The sequence below is a fragment of the Balaenoptera acutorostrata genome, chromosome 12 (genome assembly GCF_949987535.1).
Source record: "Balaenoptera acutorostrata chromosome 12, mBalAcu1.1, whole genome shotgun sequence".
In the NCBI taxonomy this organism is placed as follows: domain Eukaryota; kingdom Metazoa; phylum Chordata; class Mammalia; order Artiodactyla; family Balaenopteridae; genus Balaenoptera; species Balaenoptera acutorostrata.
In genome coordinates, this window is record NC_080075.1 from 55,189,980 (window position 1) to 55,217,528 (window position 27,549).

General features: G+C 36.3%; 1 protein-coding gene across 11 annotated transcripts in view; it reads right to left on the bottom strand.

Moving 5' to 3' along the window:
• SOCS5 (suppressor of cytokine signaling 5) overlaps positions 1 to 27,549 on the bottom strand; it is a 62,009-nt gene that overhangs the window by 13,938 nt on the left and 20,522 nt on the right. For 2 of the 11 annotated variants that reach the window (XM_057558032.1, XM_057558031.1), the window contains exons 2-4: positions 17,844 to 17,954; positions 15,542 to 15,637; positions 4,498 to 4,590 (exon numbers count right to left, since the gene is read on the bottom strand). The exons of 4 other annotated variants lie outside the window; for them this stretch is intronic. The gene's annotated coding sequence lies outside the window, so the exon portion shown is untranslated. The remainder of the gene's footprint in view (positions 1 to 4,497; positions 4,591 to 15,541; positions 15,638 to 17,843; positions 17,955 to 27,549) is intronic. 5 more of the 11 variants (XM_057558039.1, XM_057558036.1, XM_057558030.1 and 2 more) reach the window with 4 other exon arrangements.

The following is a 27,549-nucleotide window of genomic DNA, read 5'->3' on the forward strand; positions in this document are numbered from 1 at the left end:
CTGACCAAAAGAACCCAGAGCAAAAGGTATATTCACAGGCCTATTGTGAATGTTTTGGTGTCTGTATTCTATGCCTATCTACTATGAAAGTCATAACTCTGTAGGCTTGTATACCACTCAAAAATGTTCTGATATTATTATAACTAATGGATCTATATGACTAAATTTCGCTTCTTTTCTAGAATACTGCTTTCAACTATATGGTCAATTAAGAATACGTTTGCTCCAATAAAGATGTTAAAAAATAAATAAAAACATTAAAATTATCAAAAAAGAAAAAGAATACGTTTGAAACCACATGCCTAATTTCAAGGGATGAAGTTTAAGAAGTTGTTATATTTCTTTCTTTATATTAAGGGAAATACAGTAGTACATCTTAAAAAAGAAGAAAAAAGAAAAAGGACATAAAATCAAATTAACAGTAACAGTGTTATATAGACTCTGCATTAATACCGCCCCCCCAAAAAAAGACAATTTAAGAGCTATTTCTTTTTCTGATTAAAAAAAAAAAAAGTATCTAAAATTTGCATCTCTGCTTCTTCAATTTTACTCACAGAATTCTAATTTCCAGTGTCATACAGGAGGGTGCTCGGAACCATCAAAATCCCAGATTCTTAAAGCCTGTAGTGATTCTGCCTGAACTTTGCTTAGGGCAACATAATGAAAAGGGCATAGGCAAGAGACAGTCAGTTGAGGGGGTGTGGTAGGGAGGAGGCTGAATTCCAACTTCACCACTTAAGAATGCTGTGAACTTTGATGTAGTTCTTCAGATTTCTGAACCTCAATGTCCCTCTTGGTAAAACGAGGATAACAATATCTACCTCATGGGTTGGATGTGAGGATTAGAAACCATATCTATAAAGCCTTTGGCTCCCAGGAGACACTCAAAGACAGGAGTTTTTAAAATGTTACCAGTACTATCTAGCATAAAGCTTTAGCTTCTCTTTCTTTTTAAAAATAATTCTCCCTTTCACTCCTTCTACGACATGCCACAAATGTCAGTATTTTCGTATGTACAACACGTGCGGGATTGCAAGTTCTATTTTTTTTTAATTTTTTAACACTTTATTTATTTATTTATTTTTGGCTGTGTTGGGTCTTCATTTCTGTGCGTGGACTTTCTCTAGTTGCGGCGAGTGGGGGCCACTCTTCATCGCGGTGCGCGGGCCTCTCACTGTCGCGGCCTCTCTCGTTGCGGAGCACAGGCTCCAAACGCGCAGGCTCAGTACTTGTGGCTCACGGGCCTAGTTGCTCTGCGGCATGTGGGATCTTCCCAGACCAGGGCTCGAACCCGTGTCCCCTGCATTGACAGGCAGATTCTCAACCACTGTGCCACCAGGGAATCCCCTGCAAGTTCTATTATTAATCATTTAAACCTCTATACTATTCCCTAGGAAACATTACAGGGATTTCAGTGTTCCTTAGCAGTTGAAGCTATAGCTCATCTACAACCTGAACTAAACATAGCCAATCTGTGTAGTACTGGGCAAGGCCCAGGAACATAATCCTTATTCATTTTTTTGCTTCAAAATTCCTTTTTAGTCTTTAACACCACCACAATTTAAATTTTACCATATAGATACTGCACACTAGGGAGGCATAAAATCCTAAGTTAGGCTTCCTTTTCTATGGAGAAAGTATCTTATGTAATATACTAACAAACATACTATTCATTGAAATATTTCTTATCTGGCCAGCATTACTGGCAGACTGTGGTGGAACACAAAGAACATGTGCTTTCGCTTCAGAGAGCCCTAAAAGCAAATTCAAGCACTCACTAGCTGTGTGAAATCTAAGCCTCAGCCTTTCCATCTAAAAACAGGAACAACTACCCCTCTCTTACAAGGGTTTTTAAGAGGATAACACGACATAAAGGTACATACAGCTGAGTCTATAACAAGGGCTCAAAAATGGTAGCTTCTGTTATACAACCAATCCACAGGGCAGCAGAAGCTACATGTTGGTGATAGCAGCAAAAAGCAAAACTGTTTCTACTAAGCATCATAATGGAATGCGATTAGTGCTGTCTCGGCAATGCCTGTAACGTTCCCTAGAGCAAAGGGCATCAACCCCACCCCTACCCCCCAACCCACACGCACACAAATCTCCCTTACGGCCAAAAGGTGAACTAGAAAGAAATGAAGACCAACAAAGCAAAACAACTCTCAGTTGAAAAACCTAGTGGATCAAGCTACCACACTGGTTAGCCTTAACCCAGAAAAGAATCTCTGATTTGGGACTGCTTAACAATGAGCTCACTGTGATCCTGCTAATAATTTACAAAGTATACTCAATTACCAATGGTAAGTGAGCAACTGTAATCTGGACCATTTCCTTCTCTAGGAAGGATAACCATTTTGTAACTCTAGTAGTTTAGTATCACAAGAAATACAAAGACTCTAAGGACTAAAATGATTTTTTAAAAATACTAACACTTTCCTTCTATTGTTTACCTAAAACTACTTAGAAGATAGTTATCATTCCTTTACAAACTAAAGGATACTACTCTCTTCTATGCCAAATTATAGGCCTGAAGAAACCAGGGTCTTCAAATAATTTGACAGCTTGTAATGAACCAAGAAAGAAAGAAAAAAAAACCATAACCGGGACAACTTCCTTTGTTTTTTTATCTAGATCCTCAAACTGGCCTAAGTAAAAAGAAATTTTAAACATCTTGAAATTAGTCTATGCTTTAGAAAGATATTTGGGAGGAGTACTGGGAGAGGTAAAGACAAACAGGATACCTTTTAACCATTTAAGAAAACTAATTCCAAGAGAAGCACTCTGACCAAAATTATAGACCAGAAATTCCAAGCAATATACCCCAGTTTTATGTTATGTATTTTATTTTTTAAAAATAGGACAATGAGGGACTTCCCTGGTGGCGCAGTGGTTAAGAATCCGCCTTGTAGTGCAGGGGACGCAGGTTTGAGCCCTGGTCCAGGAAGCTCCCACATGCCGTGGGGCAACTAAGCCTGCGTGCTCTAAAGCCCACACCACAGCTAGAGTAAGGTCCACACGCCGCAACGGAGATCCCGCGTGCCACAACTAAGACCCGACGTAGCCAAATAAATAAACATTTTTTTAAAAGTCAACTGCCCTTAAAAAAAAAAAAAATAGGACAATCAAAAAACCTTTACCTTGTTAACAGAAATGAAATAAAACCTCACCTATCAAAAGCTGAAAAACAGGTAATCTGAAAAGATGATAAAAATATATATTCATTTTAACATTTACTGATACTACATGCAGAAGTGCTTAGCAGTTTGGAAACTGCAAATGAGAAAAGGGCCGTGGGGGCAGGGGCTTTAGAGAGAAGAGAAGCGCTTTTTTGAGCCAGTACACAGACCAGAGCAAGAGACTAAAAAACCTTAGAAAGCATAATAGCCTGGGGTCACAAACTACAGGGATACACACTGTAAGACATTAAAAAGGAGCAAACATTTAAAAGAAACCATCATGAAGAACTTTAAGCCAATAAATTAAAAAGCTTTTTAAAAAGGGATGGCTAGATTTTTAGAAAAACATAAAATTTCAAAACTGACTCAAAAACAAATGAAAAAGCAAAACCCAGAACTCTAAAAGATTTTGAATCAGTAATTAAAAATCTCTGCATAAGAAAAGCACCAACCCAGGCAACCCTGACTTCTGTTCCAGGCAAAAGTCAATCTGTCTAACAACTATGATTTCTAATCACTTGTGGCCAGAGCAAGAGGTTAGGGTCAAAAAAGAAGCGAGAGCCAGCACAGTAAGGCAAGAAAAAATAAATAAATAAATGCAAAACTGATAGGAAAGGAAGAAATAAAACTACCCATTTTCAGATGACATGATTGTCCACATAGAAAACCCTAAGGAATCTTAAAAAAAATTAAAAAAAAAAAAAAAAAGGAAAAGAAAACCCAGCAGGGTTACAGGATACAAGATCTATATGCTAAAAACAAACATATGGAAACTGAAATTAAAATGGATGCAACAAAGAACATGACCTTAAAGGGTAAGGAAACAGGCTGATGGGACATTTCTTTAAAATAATGCCTTTAGCCAAAGCCCTAACTTCTGTATGTTCCAGAAGGATGAGGAGATTCAAACTGCAGGGGGAGAAATATGCTAGATAGCCTAGAGTTACCACTGCCTTTATACTTCCCCTAGGGAGTGGTGAACTGGAAAAATGGGGTCTACAGTCCACTCCAGAGCCCTATCAGGTCCTCCCCTCCTCTCTATCTCCACTGCCCTTCTCCCAGGTTCAGTCTTCATCATCATTTGCATGTATTACTTGAAACAGCTGCTTAAATAGTGTACCTTCCTCCACTCTCACTCCCCTCTAGAACATCTGCCATAAAATTGATCCCAGAATTTCAAGCAGCTAAGAAAAGTCAAGGGACTCTATGTCTGGCTGCTTCCTCCACATCTTAAGAACTCAGCACAAAAGGGGCAACAAAACAACAGTTATCAGTATTATAATTTAGGAATATAAAGACACAGCTGAAATCATCTCACCTGGAAAAATAACATAACCAATGGGTTGTATTTATGTATATAAAGAGTCTTTCTCTAAAAAGTAGAATTCTGAGTGGTCACTCTTCAATCCTTCTGAAGATAAAAACAAAGAAACTCTTAGAAAAAATTAATATTTCAAAAAGTTAAAAATGTAAATAAACAACCAAAAGAGAGTTGTGAGGAGTCTTTCATGGGAGATGTTACAGAGGATAAGCAACCCTCTGTCTCTAGCAAGCCCAGGTAGTCCTTCCTCTACAAGCAACTGAATTAACTAACCTCAGCGATCTGTGATTTTTTTTAAATATTAGAATTTAAAATATAAGCATAGCATTCCACAAATAGACTCAAGTTATTTCAGGTCTAGCGGTAGCACATCAGATACAACTCTGATTCCTAATCATACTACTGTCTGATTAAAGTACAGTCCCCTAACGTCCAACATACTGAGTTATCTAAATAGTCTTGAACTCTCTAGCTAGTCATGTTTCAGTCAGGTGCTGATTTAATGTTCAATATAAACACTGCAAGTTTAGTGTCAGCTGCAAAAAAAAAAAAAAAACTAATAAAAGCAATACTGTTCTGTCAACACATTTTCCCCTTCCTGTTTTCCCTTAAAAAAACCTTCCTACACAGTTTAAGATATATTTACTTCCCTTACACACAGCTTAAAAATGAGGGTTATATCACAGATAAAGTTAAGTTTAAATAGTTTCAAAGATGAATTGAGCAGCTTAAAGTACACTTAATTCTCAATATTCTTTGATAATGAAGGAAGCAGTACTTGATGAAAAACAAAAAATTCTTAGACATTCTGTCAGATCTGAAATGAAGTAAGATTTACTAAAACTGTTCACATTATAACTGAAGTGTAGCAAGCAAAAATTGTCTGTAATTGATTGCAGGTAATTCTGGAAATCCACTTATATAAGATAATTCTCCACCTTCTCAAATAATAGGCTAATTCTCACAATAAAATGTCAAACTTTCCAGTTAAACACTTGGACCTAATGTGTATGAATCATTCCACAATTGCTATTTCTAACTAGAAATCACAAATATACATGAATCAAAATCTGATTTTTAAAAATCTCAACTATTATGTTGAAAGAGCTAGTTTAAGAAATATCTAACCAGAGATTTTCTAAGCTCTACCCCTTATCAAATTACTTCACCAGAAAGACACATATGTGGTTTGTATTATTTTGACTGCCTGCAGATACAGTACTTTACCATAATTAGAACTTAATATTATGCCCTTTTATTAAGAGTTTATAAAATAAACTGCCTTGTTTTATTCTATGTTCTATAAAAATGGTATATCAAGACATCATTCCTCACATAAAGACCCACACAAAAAATTCCTCTTTGACTTTACTGCCAAGATTTCTCTTTTAAGAAAACTGATGTTTCCTTTAAGCAGACAATGAGAAACATGTAATTCATTGTTCCTCCTCCTTTCTGCTATTAACTAACAGGAAACCCAAATGGAAGGCCTTAGTTTATAAATTTCTGACAGACTTTGAGATATCCCTCGCATGCCCCTGCATAAGTCTAAATCAATTATCATCATACTAAATGTCCAAGTGTAGGTTTATTGTTAATTGATTTTTTTCCTTCTTTTTGGAAGTAGATGGGAGTAAAAATAAAGTTAACAGATTTTCTGAAACTAGAAAACTCTATACATCTGGATCTAAGAGTTTGTAATCTCAAATATTCCAATATTAGAAGAACGGGTGATTTCAATGAATTGTAAAAACAAACAGACTCAACATAAATAAAGTAAATATAAGAAACCATTTAACCTCTCAAAGAAGAGATGGGAAAGTCTATTTAAACAAAATGCTGAAAAAGAGACCAAAACGAAATTATCAAAATACTTAATGACTGAACATTTTAAACTTTTACATGTCAAAAAATGCCATAAACAAAATTAAAGGACAAGTGATAAGCTGGAAAAAATTTTCAACATATGACAAAGTGTTAATACATTTATAAGAAGAAGATAAAACACACCTCAAATAGAAAATAGCAAAGGACATGTCCAGAAAAATAACAAAATCAGATATACACTTGGCCAATAAATACATGAAAAAGGTCATTCTTAGTATTGATCAGACATCTAAATTTAAGTGTGATATAAGATTTTTCCCTTATCAACTTGGCAAAGTTTGTTTTTATTTCTTTCACATTTTAATGGTAGTATCTAAGCATGGTATTGCAAAGCTAGTATTTTTACACATTGATGTGAGGACATAAATCCACATGGCATTTCAAGAAGGAAATTTTATATAGTATTATGTATCAAAACTTTAAAAAGATGTATATACCTTTTGACTCAAGGTTTCACAACGTAAGTGTATTCCAAGAAAATAATCAGATAAAGACACAAAGGTTTATATACAAGAGATATTCACCATGGTATAATATTAGCAAAAAAATTGGCAATAACTGTATTGTTCAGTTAATAGAGGATTGGTTAAATAAATTGTAGTGCTTTCATTTACTGGAATAATAGACATTAAAACCATGTTTCCAGAGCATTTAATGTTCTGGAAATATTCATGATATAAAATAAATATGGTTATAAAACAGTATATAAATTGACCTCAACACATACATATACATATAAACATATATTTTTTTTTTTTTTAGGGAAATGATTTTTTTTTAATTAATTAATTAATTTATTTTTGGCTGTGTGGGTCTTCGTTTCTGTGCGAGGGCTTTCTCTAGTTGTGGCAAGCGGGGGCCACTCTTCATCGCGATGCGCGGGCCTCTCACTATCGTGGCCTCTGTTGTTGCAGAGCACAGGCTCTAGACGCGCAGGCTCAGTAGTTGTGGCTCACGGGCCTAGTTGCTCCGCGGCATGTGGGATCTTCCCAGACCAGGGCTCGAACCCGTGTCCCCTGCATTGGCAGGCAGACTCTCAACCACTGCGCCACCAGGGAAGCCCTAAACATATTTTAATAAAAACATTAGGGATAGGAAATACTACTGTGGCTATTTTGGGTGGTTTTTGATTATTATAATTTCATTTTTTCTTTTTTCTTTTCTGTACTTTCCAAGACATTACATTCAAATGTACGGATTTCTTGGCTGGAAAAATGTTATTTAAAAAGGAAGTAGATCTTCAAAAAGACCAATCTAATTTCATATTATAAACCCAAAATTATGTGTAAAATGCAGAAGAAATAAATAATGAAGTATTAAAAAAACTTTTTAAAGAAAAGGTGGGGGAAGAGTGTGGAGGAAAAAGACACAAAGAAATGGGGGTTAGAGGGGCAGATGAACACAATCAGTGGAGAAAGGAATAACAAATACAGAGATCTCCACTAAAGCCAACGTGATTCTCAAACAGTATTGGGGATCAGTAGCAAATAACATTGGATTGGGAAGTAGGAAATATCCTTTGCCAAAGAGTACCAAGAGTAAGTAATGTGCATTCTTTTGTATATGGAGATACTATTTATAGCAGCAGTCCCCAACCTTCCTGGCACCAGCGACTGGTTTCGTGGAAGACAATTTTTCCACGGAGTGGGTTGGGGGGTGGTGGTTCAGGCGGTACTGCGAGCGACAGGGAGTGGCAGATGAAGCTTGGCTCGCTCCCCCGCCGCTCACCTCCTGCTGTGCGGCCCGGTTCCCAACAAGCGGCGGACCGGTATTGGTCCGTGGACCGGGGGTTGGGGACCCCTGATTTATAGGATAACCAACAGAAATAGATTATGTGATGCAATACAACATTAACACTGCTAGCACAGCTGAGCTTAGAAGATGAGTTTCCAAAATGTAATAAAAAGAGAAGATAAAAAGCAGTGGTAGGAATGGTGGGTGTTCCGTTGTTATAAAAATGTTAATCAAAAAAGTAGTACTGATATGAATTCAACTCATACATCAGTCTTATAAATCCAACTCTTTCCTTATGTATCAGTCTCTTCTGGTGGCAGGGCACTGACACTCAGGTTGGCAGATGTAGGTGTGTGTGGTGGGGGAGGAGAACTGATTATAAGTATGAATTTGATGATAAGGGAAACAAGAAGTCACACAAAAACCCAAGAACAAAATCAGTAACAAGTGGGCCTAGGCCCTAAGGATTCTGGAACAGAGATCCTGGTCCAGTCCCAACGCTGCCCTAGAGCACCGAGCCTCAGGAGTTTGTGGGTCCTTATTTTAGTGCTCCTGCCATTCTTGTGGCTCAGCAACTCCCTGGATACCAGGCTTTTGGTATCTGATTTGCCTCTAACCACAAGCTGGTCTCTGTGCTTCTCCGCTTGATTGTTTTTCTATCTCATAGTTGCCAACCTGCCATACCTTTGGCTAATTCTTGGTCCATCATAGGTCCCTTCTATCTCTTTCTCTTGATTTTTCAAATTCTGCTTCTTCCACTGCTTAACTGCCAAATATGTTTCTTTTTGTGAGTTTTGTGATCCACATCATCATATGTATCCTTACAGAAACCACCACTCTCCCTTACTTGTCAATCCGGAGTACATCTAGACATAAAGTTGAAAGCAGGAGCTCTATTTCTTTAACCAACCAATGAGATCTGTGACAACTTAATTCAGCACTTTCTACACTTTCTCTGGTTGGCCAGTGACTGACCTATGTCTGGCATCTTTGATTTGGGTACCCATGCTAGTCTAACTACCCACGGCCAAGTAAGGAAAGTCATTCAGAATGCAGAGCCCAGCTGCCTTGGTTTACTCCCTCAGCAGATGTTCCCCTTAGACATTACTGTGGGAGAGCAGAAGTTGAAACTGCTCTGTGACAACATGTAAATAATATAGAGATGTTTAATACATTAGTCCTACTCCAACATTTCATAAATCATGTTCCCTGGAATTCTAGTATGCTAATGAGATATTAAGAGGTATTCTACAAATAAAGGTTTTAGTTCAAATAAGTTAGTGCCTTAGTTCTCTAAGAGAGGATATCCTCCTGGGCATTATTTCTCAAATTTACTTGACAATGGCAACCTTACTAGGATTTCACAGGTCACCAATGCTCTGTGAATCAGTGTGGAAAATGCTGTCCAATGGTGCTGCAACTTTCCCCACAATCCAGAAGCCACTACAATGTTAGCTTCAAGAAAGCAAAGGACTTTGTTTTGTGCCATGCTTGATACATATTAGATGCTCAATATATGAATATTTGTGAAACTAAGGCATTAACATGGAGGCTGAAGTCAACAAAAGAAATAGAAGACTGAGTGGGGGGAAAAAATTAAGAGGAACTACCATTTCTAGTAATGACAGACTAGGATTTTTTAGATCAACCCTCCTACTGAAAACGATTAAAAATCCTTAGATACAAAAAAACCAAAAACACCTTAAATAAAAAGCTGACAAGATGGTGGGAAACTGCCAGACAAACTAGGCGCAACTAGAACCTAGAGAGGTAACAGGACTCCCTGAAGATACTCTGGCCCTGAGGGCAATTGTAGATAGAGCTCAGTAAATTAGGTCTTTGGTTTCACTGGTCTCATAGGATGAGGGCAACAAATTTCTCAAACACAGATTCTTCGAAAGGTAGAGAGCGCAAGGGAACTCTTCCCCACATTAAACTGGGATCCTAAAAGGCTATAACCTCAGGTAAAGGTAAACTACAACTGAATCTAAATCCTAATCCCACCCTCAGGAGATTGCAGGGAAGATTGTTTTAGCTCAGAGAGAAGCACGAGAAAAAGAGAATGGTGGGTAGAACATCCAGGATGTAGGTCCCTAAGAAGTTTGAGCAGCCTGGGCAGGGGTTTGCAGTCTGTGTCTGCATGGACTCCTAATCCAGGGAACTTCAAACTGTGAAATTCTTTTAAAATGTTCCTGGGCTAATGATACCTACACACATCTTAGCAGAAGGTAACATAAACCCTCTCTGAAGGAAGACAACTTCATTCTAGGCCTCAAAGAATACCCACAAGTAATTTTAAAAACAAAAAGCATTAGGAACAGTCAAATATAAGCACACAGAAGACATCGTAAGTGAGAACAAGAGTCCACAGGAAATAAAATATAATAATATTAAAGTATCTGTAGTGAAATTCTTTCCAAAAAGAAAATCCCAAGGCCTAGATAACTTCATTGGTGAATTCTATCATTATTTAAGGAAAAAAAAAATTACAGTCTTACACAAGCTCTTTCAGAGATCAGAACAGGGAAACATTCCCCAACTTATTTTATTAGGCTAATATAACCTGATACCAAAGCCTAACAAGGACACTATGAGAAGAAAGAATACAGGCTAATCTCAGTCATGAATATAAATACAAGTTTTTTAAAACAAAATATTAGCGAGCTGAATCCAATGTATATAAAAATGATCAAGTTAGATACAGCCTAGGAATGCAAGGTTGAATTAACATTAGAAAATTAATGTAATTTATCACACTGATAGTTAGTGAACAAAAAATACATGATAATCTCATGAGATGTAGAAAAAGTATTTCATAAAAAAAGAAATAAAAAATAAAATGGAAAAAAAGTATTTCATAAAATTCAACATCCATTTCTGATGAAAATTTTTAGTAAACTAAGACTGAAACGTAACCTTACCTAACTTAAATAAAGAGCATTTCCAAAAAACGACAGCTAACGTTATCCTTGAAGAAATGCTGAGATTGGAAGAAGAAAAGGATACCTATTATCATCCTTCCTATTGTACATTGTAATAGAGGTCCTAATCAGCAGAATAAGGCAAGTTAAGGAATAAAAGGCATTGTTTAAATTCATCTCTACAGATCTGAAAAAAAACAGTTATCACTATTCTCAGATGAAATAATTGTGTATTTTAAAAAATTCAAAATTATCTAAAAAATTGTTAGAATTAACAAGAATGTGGAAGCATTGGTAGATACAAATCAGTATATAAAATATCTATTGTGGTCCTACCTGTCAGCAACAAACAACAAAATGTAAAATTACATACCATTTGCAATAGTATCAATGATATGAAGTACTTAGGACAAATCTAAGAAAATATCTGCAAATTTTTACAGGAAAAAAAAAGTATAATCTGTAAGGAAAAGAATAAGTCATATGACGTTAAAATTAAAGGCTTCTCTAATCATCAAAAACACAGGGAAGGAAACAAAGTTCTCAATACACAAAAGTGTTTAGAGACTAAAAGACTAATATCCAGAAAATATAAAGAACTTCTAAAACTCAGTAGGAAAAAACTGATAACCAAATAGAAAAGGGGATAAAAGACCTTTTTAACAGGCACTTCACAAAAAGAAATTCAAATATGAAAAGGGGCTCATCCTCCTTAATAAAATCATAAGAGACACAGTTTTCCTGCCCAAAACACTTAAGTGTGTCAATACCAAGTGATGGCGAGAATGGAGAACAACAGGAATGCTCATATCCTGCTGGGGTGAGTATAAATAACCACTTTAAAAAACACTTTGGTATTATGCAGTGAATTGGAAGATGTGAATTTCCTATGATCCAGCAATTCCACTCCTAAGTATAAACTCTTGAAATACTGGTGCCCATGTGCCCCAAGAAAAATATACAAGAACAGTCACAGGCTGAGTTTTTCAATATTAGGAAACGGAAGAGAATACATATATTATGGCATATTCATACAGTGGAACAGTATGCAAATAATGGATCAGAGAAATGAAAATGTTATACACACACGGATAAATGGCACAAAAATAAGTCAGATACAAAAAACTATGTATTGACATATATACATATATCTGTATATATGTATACAAAAGAGGCAAAAGTAAACCACATCATTTAGGGACACATACTTGGTGATAAACTTCAAAGAGAAGGAAGAAATGATAATCACCGAAGTAAGACTATGGTTACTTCTGGAGGATAGGACGGGATGCCTACAAGCGGGGTTTGACTGGCAAGGGGCACGTAGCAGGCTTCTGGTATACTTGCAGTGTTCTGTTTCTTGATCTGGGTGGTGAATACGCTTTATAGTTATTCATTAAACTGTACCTTTCTATTTTATTCACTGTGCTATATATATGTTATATTTCACCATAAAAAGAAGGAATAAAGAGCAAAAAAAGAAGTGTACACGAGAGAGAAGAGGGACTTCCCTGGCGGTCCAGTGGTTAAGACTCCGCGATTCCACTGCAGGGGGCGCGGGTTCGAGCGAGAAGAAAGCAGAAAGCAGTAAGCAGTATTTGTTGCAGGCACTAGGGCACTAGGGAAACGCTACCCCCTTAGGTATCTTCAGCGAAATGCCAGTCACCTCTACACTAAGCTATTATTTCTCTAATATATTAGCTTTATCATTGCTGTAACATATTGTATCTTAAGACAATTTCTAATTATAAGAGAAATACTCTTTTGCCAAGTTTTTTTTCTACTTTACTCCACAGGGTTCTAAATGTTTTGCTACATATACGAAGAGCCACTCAGAGAGAGAAAGCCATAAAGAAACACTTGGCACGCAGCTCCAACTAAAGGCTCCACTAAAGAAAAACACAAAACGTTCAATTACACACTAGATTACTCAAATGTTACAAATTACACTACAAGTTAAATACAGTTAACTCAATAACTTAATATTTAAGAATATAATGTTCCTTGGTATGCCATTATTCTGCCACAGTATCTATTTACTCTAAGATGTTGTTCTTTATGAAAGAATCTAAGTTCTTGCCCCTGTTCTGCATCTTTCTAGGTAAGGCAATCTACATTCTACTTTCTTATTTAATAGTATGGGAGAAGAACTTCAGTGTCCTGGATGTAATTTATGAATTACACCTATTTAACTAACCTAGTGCCTTCAGTTGAAATAAAGCTAATGGGGGGAAAAAAAAAACTTATTTGATTTTAAGAGCTTTTCAGGTATGCAGAAGCTATGAGAACGTATGTTCTTGCCTTTACTGTTATAATCAGGTATTTTCTAGGACCAATTCTTACCTCCTTGAGTACAGCTAGATTTGTATCAGAAGCACAAGTCTAGTTCACACATTCCACCCACTTTTCAGTCCACTAATAGCCTAAAAAAATCTGTCTTATTTTGGCTATTCCCCATCGCACCTCAAATTCACCATATCTAGAGTTAATTCAAGAGTTCTCCCCAAAATGGGATATCAGTACATCATGGAATTTCTTAGAAATTTTTTTATTTTACTCTTCTTCCATGTGACAAAATTATAGTTTCTTTTTCCAGAATGGCTCTCAAATTTACCTTTTTTTCTGCACTTTCACTGCCAGTAACCTTGTCCAGATTTCCATTGCCACTTTCCTAGATTTCTGCAACACCTTAGTCTCTCCTCTCTTCCTAACTCCTAACACCGCCAGACTCATTTCCTTTCAGGAACATTCAACAGTCACACACAGCTTCTCGTGGCTGACCTTCACTCACTGCCATCCATAATTAGGCCCCATTTTATCCAAACTTAATTCTTGCTGTAAAACACCTCCACTACTTTGTCCTTCACCATTCAATTCTATTTTTAATGTCTACATCAAGTTCTAATTTCCCTAGAAGAGTTTACAGCTAACACCACAATGTGTTTTTTTCTTCTCAGATCCTTTCAGGCATGTCAATTTTATTTCTACAACAGTACTAGAAGATTTAAAAGACAAAGAACTCTTAGACTGCTTCTTGTAACTCAAAACACCTAGGGGAAGGATGGAAATTTACATCCAGACTTTTAGGAAAAAGATAAAACGGTATCAGAGCCAAGGTGCTCTATTCTATTCTGGTGCTTCGGTCTTGGCTCAAGTAACTGAGTAGTAAATCAACAGCTGGTCTGTGGCTAGCTAGAGAAGTATGACTCACCATTTTGCCAAACTGACCAAACAATCAGCTGAAATGGGAAAGTATCTGTGAGATCCAGTTTAAACCACTGGACATGCATTTTATTTAAGTAACTATTTGAAAGCTTACTCAGAATTTTAGTAAGAATTTAACTACCAATTTGGACTATGTATACAGTGGGATAGAGGCCAAAACCCAGAATTTTCTAGGCATCAGTCACATTACTGGCAATCAAACATCCAATAATTACTGTCACTAAACTAACTCCCATCTGATAACAAAGGAGGTGAGGTGAGAGAAATGGAGCTATTTTTCCTTACTCCACCCATTTATAACCCTTTTCTCTTCAATGCTGGAGAAATTTCATAAAAGCAAATCCAGCAGGCTACAGCTATAACCATTTCTTTCTCACTGTCCACTGGTAAAATTTCCATATTTCAAAAGAATAGGGATTCACAGGTTGCACTCTCCTATGTGTCTCTATCATATCATCAAGAGACTCTTAAATATAACAAAATATATTTTCTTGTGAAAAACTACTATATTTCTTTCTAATTCCATTCTTGTACCTATTTTCCAGATTTGACACCAGGATGTTTTTCATAACTTAATTTTATTTTTTAGTTTATACTTCAGAAACTGTGATTGGGAGGGTGGATTACTTCCTATAAAAATAAATTTCTAATATAGGTGATGGTTTTTATCTTCTTTGCATTTTTGTTAAATTTCCTTTTAAAAAGATATGTTATTATGTGGTTTGTGTCTGGGGGTAGTTGTGGTGAAATTATAATAAGACATTATTTGTGTGGAGAGTATCTTTAGAAAACAAAAATCTTACCAAAAAAACAGTGTAACACAGAAATCCAAGTGTCCACTGATAGATGAAAGGACAAATAAAATGTGGTACATATATATAACAATATATTTAGCCTTAAAAAGGAAAGAAATTCTGACACATGCTACAACACAATGAACCTTGAAGACCTTCTAAGTGAAATAAGCCAGTCACAAAAGAGCAAATACAGATTCCTCTTATATAAAATTCCTAGAGTCGTCAAATTCATAGACAGAAAGTAGAATGGTGGTTGCCAGGGGCTTGGGGGAGGGGTAACAGGGAGTTAGTGTTTAATGGGTTCTGAATCTCAGGGAAGACAGAAAAGTTCTGGTGATGGATGGTGGTGATGGTTGTACAACAGTGTGAATGTACTTAATGCCACAGAACAGTACACTTAAAAATGGTTACAATGGTAACTTTTATGTATATTTTACCACAATTAAAAGAAACAGTATAATACAGAGAATATATCACCTTTTAAATAACTGTGTTCTCTCTGTGTGATCAATTTTGAGGCATTATTGAAAAGGAGAAGCCATGCCCTCTACTATTGGCAGTGTCCACTTCCCTCTACAAAATGGAGAAAATAGAAAAAAAAAATGTAAGTCTAAGAAATCAGCTCTATATAAGCAATTCCCTTGTTCACATGGGTATTTAAATATCATTCCCTGCTTTTGTCTCTGAGACTTTTGCTATAATTTTCCTGAATGCCTTTAGAAGTCCACAATCTGGTGAAGAAGACAAATGAATTCTAACAACTTAAATACTAATTAATTAGAGTGCTGTCGGGAACACAAAGCACAAAGAAACTACCTCTAGCTGGGAAAGTGTGGCACACTACTAGCTGTCCTCCGCACCTGTTCTCCCTTTCTTCCCTAATAATACAATTAGCTGGTACAGAGCCACCACGAATAAAGACTATTTCCAGGCCTTCCCTGAGGCCAATGAGATGCAAGCAGATACGTAATTTGGGAGCTTTAGGGAAATGTTAAGAGATAGCTCTCAAACGTCCTTAGTCCCTTTTTTGTTCCCTTGTACATCATAGAGCATAAAACAGATAGCTCCATTTTGGATGGTGAGGACAAGGATTAAATGTGAGAGATTCTGAAGCCATGAGGTAGACATTACTTCCCTAATGACGTCATGAAGCAGAGCTGTCATTTCAGCCCCACACTGCAAAGTCCACTGTTATAGGAGAGAGATAAATTCTCTCTTGTTTTTAGACCACTGTTATTTTGGAGGTTCTGTTATTTGCCACTGTACCTGATCCTAACTAATGCAGAGGGTCGGGGAAGGTTTCACAGAAAAGGTAATTTTGAGCTTAAAATTGAGGTTTTAAAGAATGAATTAGTTGCCTGCTGAGTGGAGAAAGGCATTTCAGGCAGAGAGAGAGGACAGGATCTGGCTTTCCAAAGGTGAGGAGTGGTTTAGATGGCTGAAGTACAGGACAGGTGGAGTGAAGTAAAAGAAAAAGCAGCCTGAAAAGCCAGGAAGAAAGACTCTAAAGGGTCTTACATGCCATGCTTAAAAAGGGTGATTTATTCCTGTACTTGGTTGTATTAAATGACTGACTTCACTGGTGATTCTCTGCATATTCTAGAGGAGCCAAATGGCTCAGTCAGAAAACAAAGCAATATGGATTAAGATATGGTGAGGACAGGGTCAGGAAGAAAAAGAAAGCCTTATTTCTATTAGAGAAAGGCACACTATTATTTCTGTAAATGCTGAGGACTAGAAGAAATAGCTGGCACAAAGAAAAGATTACGAGTCCTGAGAGCTATGGGAGAGGAATATGGACAATACAGAAAAGAGGAAGCATACATATATAATTTGGTAATGTCTGGATTAGGTAAAGATTAGAATCTGCCTTTTAAGGCAAATGAGGTCCGTGAACTACAGTATAACTATGACCATCTGATTATAACACATTTTTATTATATGCTTATATCCATGGTTTCTTTTCACAAGTGGCTATCATAGGGTATCATACTAAGTAATAACGGAACAGCATCTAGTCTATAGTAAGAACTTGGTATTTGATGGTCAAACACCTTTCCCTATCAAAGAAGAGTTATAAAAATGATGAGGGAGGAAAAAAAATTAATACTCTTTAAGGTTATTAAGAGTTTTAATTTTTATTCATGCTAGTATTCTTTTATTTTTCTGCAATAATCATGTATCATTTTTATAAATTTTTAGTTTTATAACTAAATTATAGACTAACTCTCATGGCCCTAGTCCTTAATACCAAGAAACAGGGTTACAGAAGTAGTAGCTTCTAAAAACACAGAAAGGACACAGTTGCTAATAAGCATCTACAGCTTTTATAATACTCTCAAAGAGGTCAAGCCTATGAAAGATCCACACTAGTTCCTCCTTATCCCAATAGATTCCCAGACTCCAGTTCAGTCTCCTTCAGTCTACCTTCCATACTGTCACAGTGAGTGCTATGTAAATTAGTGTTAGAAAATACAATTCACTGTTGAAAAATTTTCAGTGTTCTCTACCCCCTGAGGGATAAAATGTAAATTCTTTCATGTGGCATACAGGGATATTGAGAATTTGGCCCCTGCCTAACCATTATGTTTTATTTATAATGTTTTCTTTTCCTTCCTTCCTTCCTTCCTTCCAAGTTCTAACCTTTTTTAACACTGAACTACTCTTTTAACACTGAACTATGTAAGAGTTTCCTGAACATACCAGGCTTACATCTGCATGCTTTTTCAGATGCTGCTGTCCCCCTGCCTGGAATGCCCTCCTTCTACCTATGCCATACCTGGCAAAACGCTGTATTTATTTGCCAAGTCTCAGTTCAAGTGTCATCTTCTCTGTCAAGTCTTCCAAGACTCCTCCAGGCTGACCGAAGAGCTCCATTTCCAGAGGTGTGCTGGTCAATCAGTTCGCAGAAGGGGAAAAAAAGCCCTGTTACAGTCAGTTCTGCTCTAACATTTGTCTGGAAAACTCAAATTTGTTTCAATGTGCTTGTTACACTAGGGAACAACAAGAGCACTGAATAACTGTTATTTGCTTACGTGCCATTAAACACTAGATGAATGCAGAAAACTGCGCCCAGCTGCACTGAGCCCAGTGCCTGGGAATACACAGCACACACACCTACCTCAAACATCTCCCAGCTACCTCAGCCCACCTCCTGTCGGGAGCCTCACCCATCCACATGGGGTGTTAACTTTTCCTCAGATTTCAGACACCTTCCCTCCACCATTCCACAATAATTCACAAGAGGCAACCTCTCCCTCTCCCACTTCTCAAGCAAACCTCTGGTCTTTTTCAAGGTAAAGCACCATATTTATTTTAATATTTATTTTTTTCTTAACTATTTCCATTTTAACATGCAAAACTGTGTTACCATTTTAATTTGGTTTCTCCTTTTTTTTTTTAATGTGTTGCTGAGGAAGTTTTTGAGTATTGTGCCCAATCCCATTTTTCCCTACACTTAGTGATTTTTAGGAATGCATCCCATTACAGCAAAACTGACTGTATGTATGTAGCATCTGCTGATTTGTGTAGTATACATACCACCACAGATGATTTCAAATACTAACAGCTAGGTTCACGGGTCCAGCCTCTCTCCAACACACCATACCCACAGTACTCTACATATCTTTGTCACAGTAATTATTTTTTTGAATAACTGTTTCTCTGTTTATTTCAATAGGCAGTAAGCTCCTTGAGGGTAGGGCCCTTTTTGCTGACATTCCCTCAAGAATACTCAGTGATTATTATGTGTCTTGCTAATGCAGATACCAGAGGGTAACAGACCTAAAATCTAATATAAATAATGATAACTATAAAACCTATTTCTACAATAGAGAATATCTTCTCTGCCCCAACCGCCAGCTACTCTATTAGTAAGAGGAGAGATTATCACAAAAGAAAATGCTCCATAACTAATCTACATATACCTACTAATCTAATCTACTAATCTACATACCTCAAAGTATATGTGGATTGTAAGCTAATTAAAAAAAAAACAAACAGATTCTGAAGATGTGCTCTAATAGACTTTTTTTCCTGATTGGTAAATTTATTTAAAATGTCTTATCATACAGATAGCCAAAAGGCGCACGAAAAGATGCTCAACATTGCTAATTATTAGAGAAATGCAAATCAAAACTACAATGAGATATCACCTCACATCGGTCAGGATGGCCATGATTAAAAAGTCTACAAGGGGCTTCCCTGGTGGCGCAGTGGTTGAGAATCTGCCTGCCAATGCAGGGGACATGGGTTCGAGCCCTGGTCTGGGAGGATCCCACATGCTGCGGAGCAACTAGGCCCGTGAGCCACAATTGCTGAGCCTGTGTGTCTGGAGCCTGTGCTCCACAACAAGAGAGGCTGCGATGGTGAGAGGCCAGCGCACCGCAATGAAGAGTGGCCCCCACTTGCCGCAACTAGAGAAAGCCCTCGCACAGAAACGAGGACCCAACACAGCCAAAAATAAATAAATAAATAAATAAATAAATAAGTAAGTAAGTAAGTAAGTCTACAAATAATAAATGCTGGAGAGGGTGTGGAGAAAAATGAACCCTCCTACACTGTTGGTGGGAATGTAAATTGGTGCAGTCACTATGGAAAACAGTATGGAGGTTCCCTAAAAAACTAAAAATAGAGTTGCCATATGATCCAGCAATTCCACTCCTGGGGCATATATCCAGAGAAAACTACAATTCAAAAAGATATATGCACCCCTATGTTCACAGCAGCACTCTTCACAATAGCCAAGACATGGAAGCCACCTAAATGTCCATCAACAGATGAATGGATAAGGAAGATGTAGCATACACACACACACACACACACACACACAATGGAATACTAATTAGCCATAAAAAGAATGAAATAATGCCATTTGCAGCAACATGGATGGACCTTAAGATTATCATACTAAGTGAAATCAGACAAAGACAAATACCATATGATATCACTTACATGTGGAATCTAAAATACGATACAAATGAACTTATTTATAAAACAGAAACAGACTTACATACATAGAAAACAAACTTATGGTTACCAAAGGGGAAAGGAGGTGGGGAGGGATAAATTAGGAGTTTCCGATTAGCAAATACAAACTACTATATATAAAATAGGTAAACAACAAGGTCCTACTGTAGAGCACAGGAGACTATATTCAATATCTTGTAATAAACCATAATAGAAAAGAATGTGAAAAAGAATATATATAGCTATGTATACCTGAATCACTTTGCTGTATACCAGAAACTAACACAACATTTTAAATCAACTATACTTCAATAAAAAAAATAAAATGTCTTATAAGAATATGCAAATTAAATTTAGTTATAATGATACATTTAATCTTTGGTGAAAAAAGATAAAATTACACAAAATAGGACCTATCCTGCAAATACGGGCCATTTATCCCAACCCAATATTATTCTAAACCTGTATCAAAAGCTACCCTGAAATTGAGGGAAATCAGTAATAATATCCTAAAATTTAAAATACAGAGCATTATATAACATCGTAATTACCAGAGGCTAAGTGATTTATTGGTCAAAAACCACATCTAAATTGATTTCTTTGCATACACACACATTTAAATTTTTAAAATTCATAGTATTTATATTTTAACTACCATAAGCTTGAATAATATAGAAAAGTGTGATTTTAAAGCTATATGTTAGTGACATGAGTAAGAAAATTAGTTCTCACTCCACATACTACCATATGTCTCAAGCAAGGGTGAAAAGCTACTTCTGTTTCTTATATTAAAGTTCTGCTAAGAAACTAAAACATAGTATTGTTAAGTCCTACAGCATAGAGAAGTGGTGCTCAAATTTAGCATACATCAGATTAACAGAGGCTCATCAAAACAAATTACTGGGCCCCATTCCCAGAATTCTGATTTAGTAGATCTGAGGCGGGGTTAGAGATTTTGCATTTCTAGCAAGTTCTCATGTGGGTCTGATGATGCTGGTCCTGGGAACACACCTTGGGTCCTGTGTTCAAATCCCAGCCTGTCACTTACTATCTGTGCCTCTGGACCTAGTTTAAGAGTTTACTCCTCAATTTCCTCATGTCTAAAAGGGGGACAGTTGTCAGAGAATTAAACAAATAATATATTTAAAGTGCCCAGCACATGGTGAGGACTCAAATGATAAGGACATATGTTGGCTGAATAAATAATGCCCTTCTTAAAAGTACACAATACAGGGTTCTTCCTAGTGCCAGCTAAGATAAAGTAAAAACACTCCACCCTGTCCCTCCTACTGAATACAGCTATCAAATCTAAACAAAATGTACGGAGCAGTTATTTAAAGACTGTAAAAAGTAAATGGTAGCAGGTAGATTGGGGAAGACGACCAGAATTCAAAGGGTCATGGAACCAAGGGTGGGTTTACTTTTTTCCCTCTTGTATCCTGCCACGTGGACTGCGGGAAACCTGGAAGTGGACAGCAATGTAGACAGTGTTTCACGTGAAGTGCTTTAGTTCAGGCTTGGGCAGGAAAAGGGAGGCAGTAACAACAGGGGGCCCACAGGTACCTAAAGGTCTGAGGGAGAGAAATCCTCTCCAATCCCAGAAGCTGTGGTTTCAAGAGGGTGGGGCAAAACCCTCTCCTAACCTTTTTTTCCCCCTCTCTGTGCTCCTACCGCTGGTCCCTGCATGTGGGCACAATCACAGGAAGTGAGCACAGTAGACAAAGCTTTCTGGCTGGAGGACTAAAAAGGGGAGTTCCCAGGGAAGTAGAAAGTATAGCGGAAATAGCTGAGTGGGAGGAACTCAGAAAAGCGACTCCATTAGGTTGCTTATGAACGCCTGGGCTCACTCCAGAGCTGAACATGGCATCGAATTTATCCTAAATAGCAAACCAAAAACTTTTGAGAATAGAACAAAGAAAAAAATAGTCACCTATCTCAAACTGGCCAATGGGCAGTGTACACACAGGACAGATCCAAATAGCAAAGCACTACAGGCTTTGAAAACCAAACTGATATTGAAATCACAACCCACAGAAAGCTAGCTGCAACTTGCAGCCTAAACCAACAGGGTCCACTGGCTGCTAAAACACAAAAATGAACATTCACCACTGAATTTAAGCAAGACCCAGGGTCTCATAATACTTCAGGATGCAATCCAAAATTATTTGGCATATGAAGAACCAGGAAAATCTCAACTTGCATGGTACAATAAAGAGACATCAACAATTGAGAATGACACAGTTGTTGGAAGTATCTGACAGACTTCAAAGCAGCTATTATAAAAATGCTCCAAGAAGGGCAAACACTTTTGAAATGAATAGAAGGTCTCTGCAAATTGCCAATACTCTCTTGTTCTTTGGTAGTGGAGACACAAAGGCTTTATTCCTGAGCTTAAATTCCATAGTTACAAGTGTCAATCAACCAAGTCTTTGGAACATCAATTTACAAATTATCAAAAACTTTAAGCATGTTCATAACAATTAATCTACTAATTCTGGTTCTGGGAAGCCATTTTACTGAACTAATCTAAAACATAAGAAAAGCTTTTCTGATCAAAAAAAAATTTTTTTCCTCAAGAATTTATGCTAGTGCAAAACAAGAAATAACCTTCACACTACACCTCAATGGGGAAAGGTTATGTGGACTCTTTTGTGGGTATTCACAATGATGCCTACCCAGAATTCTACTTCTAAAATTTACTCTATAGACGTACAAGTGGGAGTGTGTGCGCACGAATATACACATATAAACTTGCATGTTGGTTTGCAATAGAAAAAAAGTAAAAATTTATATGGCTATTAATAGTAACAGCCACACAATGAGATTTTAAAACTTCATATACTTCTACATATATCTTTATTTTACAAGCATGTACTAATTTTTATAATTAATCTAATAATTTACAAGACTTAAAAAAAGTCTCAGCAAAGAAATAGAACCAAATGTAAATTTTAGATCTAAAAAATACAGCTGAAATAATTCACTGGATGAGCTCAATAAGCAAAATGGAGATGGCAAAACAAAGTCAGTGAACTTGAAGACAGATGGATAGAAATTATCAAGTCTGAAAAACAAGGAGAAAAAAAAAATGAATAAAGCCTCAAGGACCACTGGGATACCAAAAGGTCCAACACTGGAGTCACTGGCATCCTAAAAGGAAAGTGAAAGAGTGCAGTGCAGAAAAGCATTTGAGGAAATAATGGCTGAAAACTTTCCAAACTTGGTAAAAGACACAATGTATATATAGATTTGAGAAGTTCAGAGAACCCAAACAGAATAAACCCCTAAGAAATCCATGCCCATATATGTGGAACCTAGAAAAATGGTACAGATGAACCAGTTTGCAGGGCAGAAATAGAGACGCAGATGTAGACAACAAACGTATGGACACCAAGGGGCGAAAGTGGGGACGGGGGTGTGGTGGGATGAATTGGGAGATTGGGATTGACATATATACACTAATATGTATAAAATAGATGACTAATAAGAACCTGCTATATAAAAAAATAAGTAAAATAAAATTCAAAAAAAGAAATCCATGCCCAGACACATAAAAGTCAAACTGATAAAAACTAAAAACAAAGAAAAAAATTGAAAGTAGACAGAAAAAGAAAAGTGATTCAGTGTTTATAAGGGAAGAGCAATTTGAATGGATGTGAATTTCTCACCAGGAACCATTAAGTACAGAAGGAAATGGCATATTTTTAAAAGACTGAAAGAAAAGAACCATCAACACAGAATTTCTAGATGCAGTGAAAATATCCTTCAGGAATGAAGGCAAAATAAAGACACTCTCAGGTGAAGGTAAAACCAAGAAAATTCACTACAAGCAAATCAGCTCTAACAGAATTACTAAACGGCAGAAGGGATATGATGCCAAGGGAAAAATGGAATGAAAAAGAATTATGAAAAAGAAGAATTAATAACCATATGGGTAAATACAATAAACTATTTTTCTCTTCTTGAATTCTTGAAAATGTTTGGTGGTTAAAAGTAAAAGCTGTAACATTGTCTGATGGCGTTTTCTCTATGTAGACATAATATATATGACAACACAACAAAAAAAGAGGGGAGTAAAGAGATATATAGTATTAAGATTTCTACATCCCACTTAAGTGGGAAAATACTTATCCTAAGTAGACTATAAGAATTTAGATATGTATATTACAATCCCTAGAGCAACCACACACACCCACACCAACACTAGATTGAGATATAGTAAAAAAAAAAAAAAAAAAAAAAAGATAAACTTAAATGGAACTCCAAAAGCTGTTCAAATAACCAAAAAGAAGGCAGAAAGGGGAAAAAGAGAAACAAAAACCAAAAAGAACAAACAGAGAGCAAACAATAAAATGGTAGCACTCAATCCAAATATATAAGCAGTTACATTAAATGTAAAGCACCTAAACATACCAATTAAAAGACAAAGATTGGGGCTTCCCTGGTGGCGCAGTGGTTGAGAGTCTGCCTGCCAATGCAGGGGACACGGGTTTGAGCCCTGGTCTGGGAAGATCCCACATGCCGTGGAGCAACTAGGCCCGTGAGCCACAACTACTGAGCCTGCGCGTCTGGAGCCTGTGCTCCGCAACAAGAGAGGCCGCGATAGTGAGAGGCCCGCGCACCGCGATGAAGAGTGGCCCCCGCTTGCCACAACTAGAGAAAGCCCTCGCACAGAAACGAAGACCCAACACAGCCATAAATAAATATAAATAAATAAATAAATAAATTTTAAAAAAAAGACAAAGATTATGAAAATGGATAAAAAAAAATAAGATCCAATTACATGTCACCTACAAGAAATTTATTTCAACTATGATAATATAAGTAGGTTAGAAGTAAAAGAATGGGGAAAGATATATCATAGAAATACTAATCAAGAGAAAGGTGGAGTAGCTATATTAATACCAAATAAAGTAAACTTCAAACCAAAGAAAATTACCAGGCATAAAAAATGACATTATATGATGATAAAAGAGTCAATTCACCAAGAAGATTATAATAATCCTAAATGTGTGTGCACCTAACAGAGTGTCAAAATACATGAAGTGAAATCTGACAGAACTGGAAGGAAAAATACAGAAATCTCTAACTATAGCTGGAGACTTCGACATGCTTATCTCAGTAATCTTTCTAATTAGTAAACAAAAAATTAGCAAGGATAGAAAACTGAACAAAACTGTCAACCAACTGGATCTAACTGACATTTGTAGAACACTCCACCCAACAACTTTCTCTTCAAGTCCACAGAGAATGTTCATCAAGGCAGACCTTCTCCTGGGTCATAAAACAATCTTAGCAAATTTAAAAGAACTTAAGTAACACAAAATATGTTCTCTGACCACAATGAATTTAAGCTAGAAATCAATAACAGAAAGATAACAGAAAAATCTCTAAAAATTGGGAAATTAAATGATGCACTTACAAATAATCGACAGGTCAGAGAGGAAATCTCAAGGAAAATTAGAAAATATTTTTAATTGAAAGAAAATTAAAACACATCAGAATTTGTACAATGCAGTTAAGCAATGCTCAGGGGACAATTTATAGCATTAAATGCTTACATTATCAAAGAAGAAAATTCTCAAATCAATAATCTTAAGTGTCCACCTTAAATTAGAAAAAAAGAAGAGCGCAAAGTAAACCCAAATCAAGTAGAAGGAAGGACATGCTTACAGCTAACATCATACTTAATGGTGAAAGACTGAATACATTCCCCCTATGATTGGGAACAAGTCAGTGATACCTACTCTCACCACTTCTATTCAACACTGTATTCAAAGTCCTAGCAAGTATGAGAAGGCAAGGGGGAAAAAAAAGCATACAGATTACAAAGAAAAAAATAAGTCCTATTTGCAGACAACATGTTTGTCTACATAAAAATCTCAAAGAATCTACACAAAATCTCCCAGAACTAATAAGTAAAATTACAAAGTCATAAAGTATAAGGTCAACACACAAAAATCAATCACGTATATAATACTAGCAATGAAAAAGTGGAAACCAAAATTTTTAAATATCATTATGATAGCTCCCCAAAATTTGAAATACAGAGGTATAAATCTAATAGAACAGGTATAAGAGCTGTATGCCAAAGCTACACCACTATTAAAGAAATCAAAGAAGATCTAAATAAATGGAAAGTCGTATCACATTCATGAACTGGAAGCTCAGCATAGTAAAGGTGTCAATTCTTCCCATTTAATCTGTAGATTAAACACAGTTCTGATCAAACTACCACCCCCCAGGATATTTTTTGTATATATAGACAAACTTGTTCTAACAACAACAGTAAAGGAACTAAAAAAGCCAAACAATTCTTAAAAAGAATAAAAATGAAAGAATCATACTAATTGATGTTAAAAGTTACTCTAAAGCTACAGTAATTAAGAGGGTACAGTATTGGGTTAAAGAACAGACACATAAATCAATGGACTATAGTTGAGAAACAGATCCACACAAATATGGCAACTGATTTTGGACAAAGATGTCTGCAAAGGCAATTTAATGGAAAAAGGATAGTCTTTTCCAAAAATAGTGTTGTAACAACTGGACATCCATAGGCAAAAATATATCCTAAACCTCACACCTTATACAGAAATTAACTAAAAATGGATCACAGATCTTAATGTAAAATACAAAGCTATAAAACTTTTAGAATCTACAGGATAAAACTGTAGTGACATGGGGTTAGGCAAAGTTTTACACACGACACCAAAAGCATGATCCATAAAAGAAAAAAAATTATAAATTGGACTTCAAAATTAAAAACTTTTGCTTTGTGAAAGACACTGTCAAGAAAATGAATACCAAGCTACAAGACTGGGAGAAAATATTTACAAATGGCATATGTGACAGAGGATTTGAATTCTGAATATGTAAAGAACTCTCAAAACTCAACAGTAAGAAAACACAGACCCCAATTAAAAACTGGGTAAAAGACTTGAACAAAAAGTGCACCAAAGAGCTAGATGGAGGGCAACTGACTACATTAAAAGGTGGTCAATATTTTTAGCTATTAGGGATATCTAAATTAAAGGCATAACGATATTATAACAGCTAAAATTGTTTTTAAAAAGTGTAACGCCAAATGCTGGAGAAGATGCAGAGCAACTACAACTTGCATACATTCTAAGTAGGAAGGCAAAATGGGACATAAATTCTGAAAAAGTTTGGCAAGTTCCTTATGAAGTTAAATATACACTTACCATATGACCCAGCAATCCCACTCCCTGGTATTTATCTTACAGAAATGAAAATCTGTGCTCACACAAAAACCTGTACATAAGTGTTTATAACAGTTCTTTCCTAATTGCCCCAAACTGAAAATAACCCAAATGTTTTTCAATAGGTGAACAGATAATCAAACTGTAGTACAGTTTATCAATGGAATACTACTGAGCAACAAAATAGAATTATTGATATATGCAATAGCTTGGATGAATTTCAAGAGCATTACTGCGAATGAAAGAATCCAGTCTCAAAAGTATACATACTGTATGATTCCATTTACATGACCA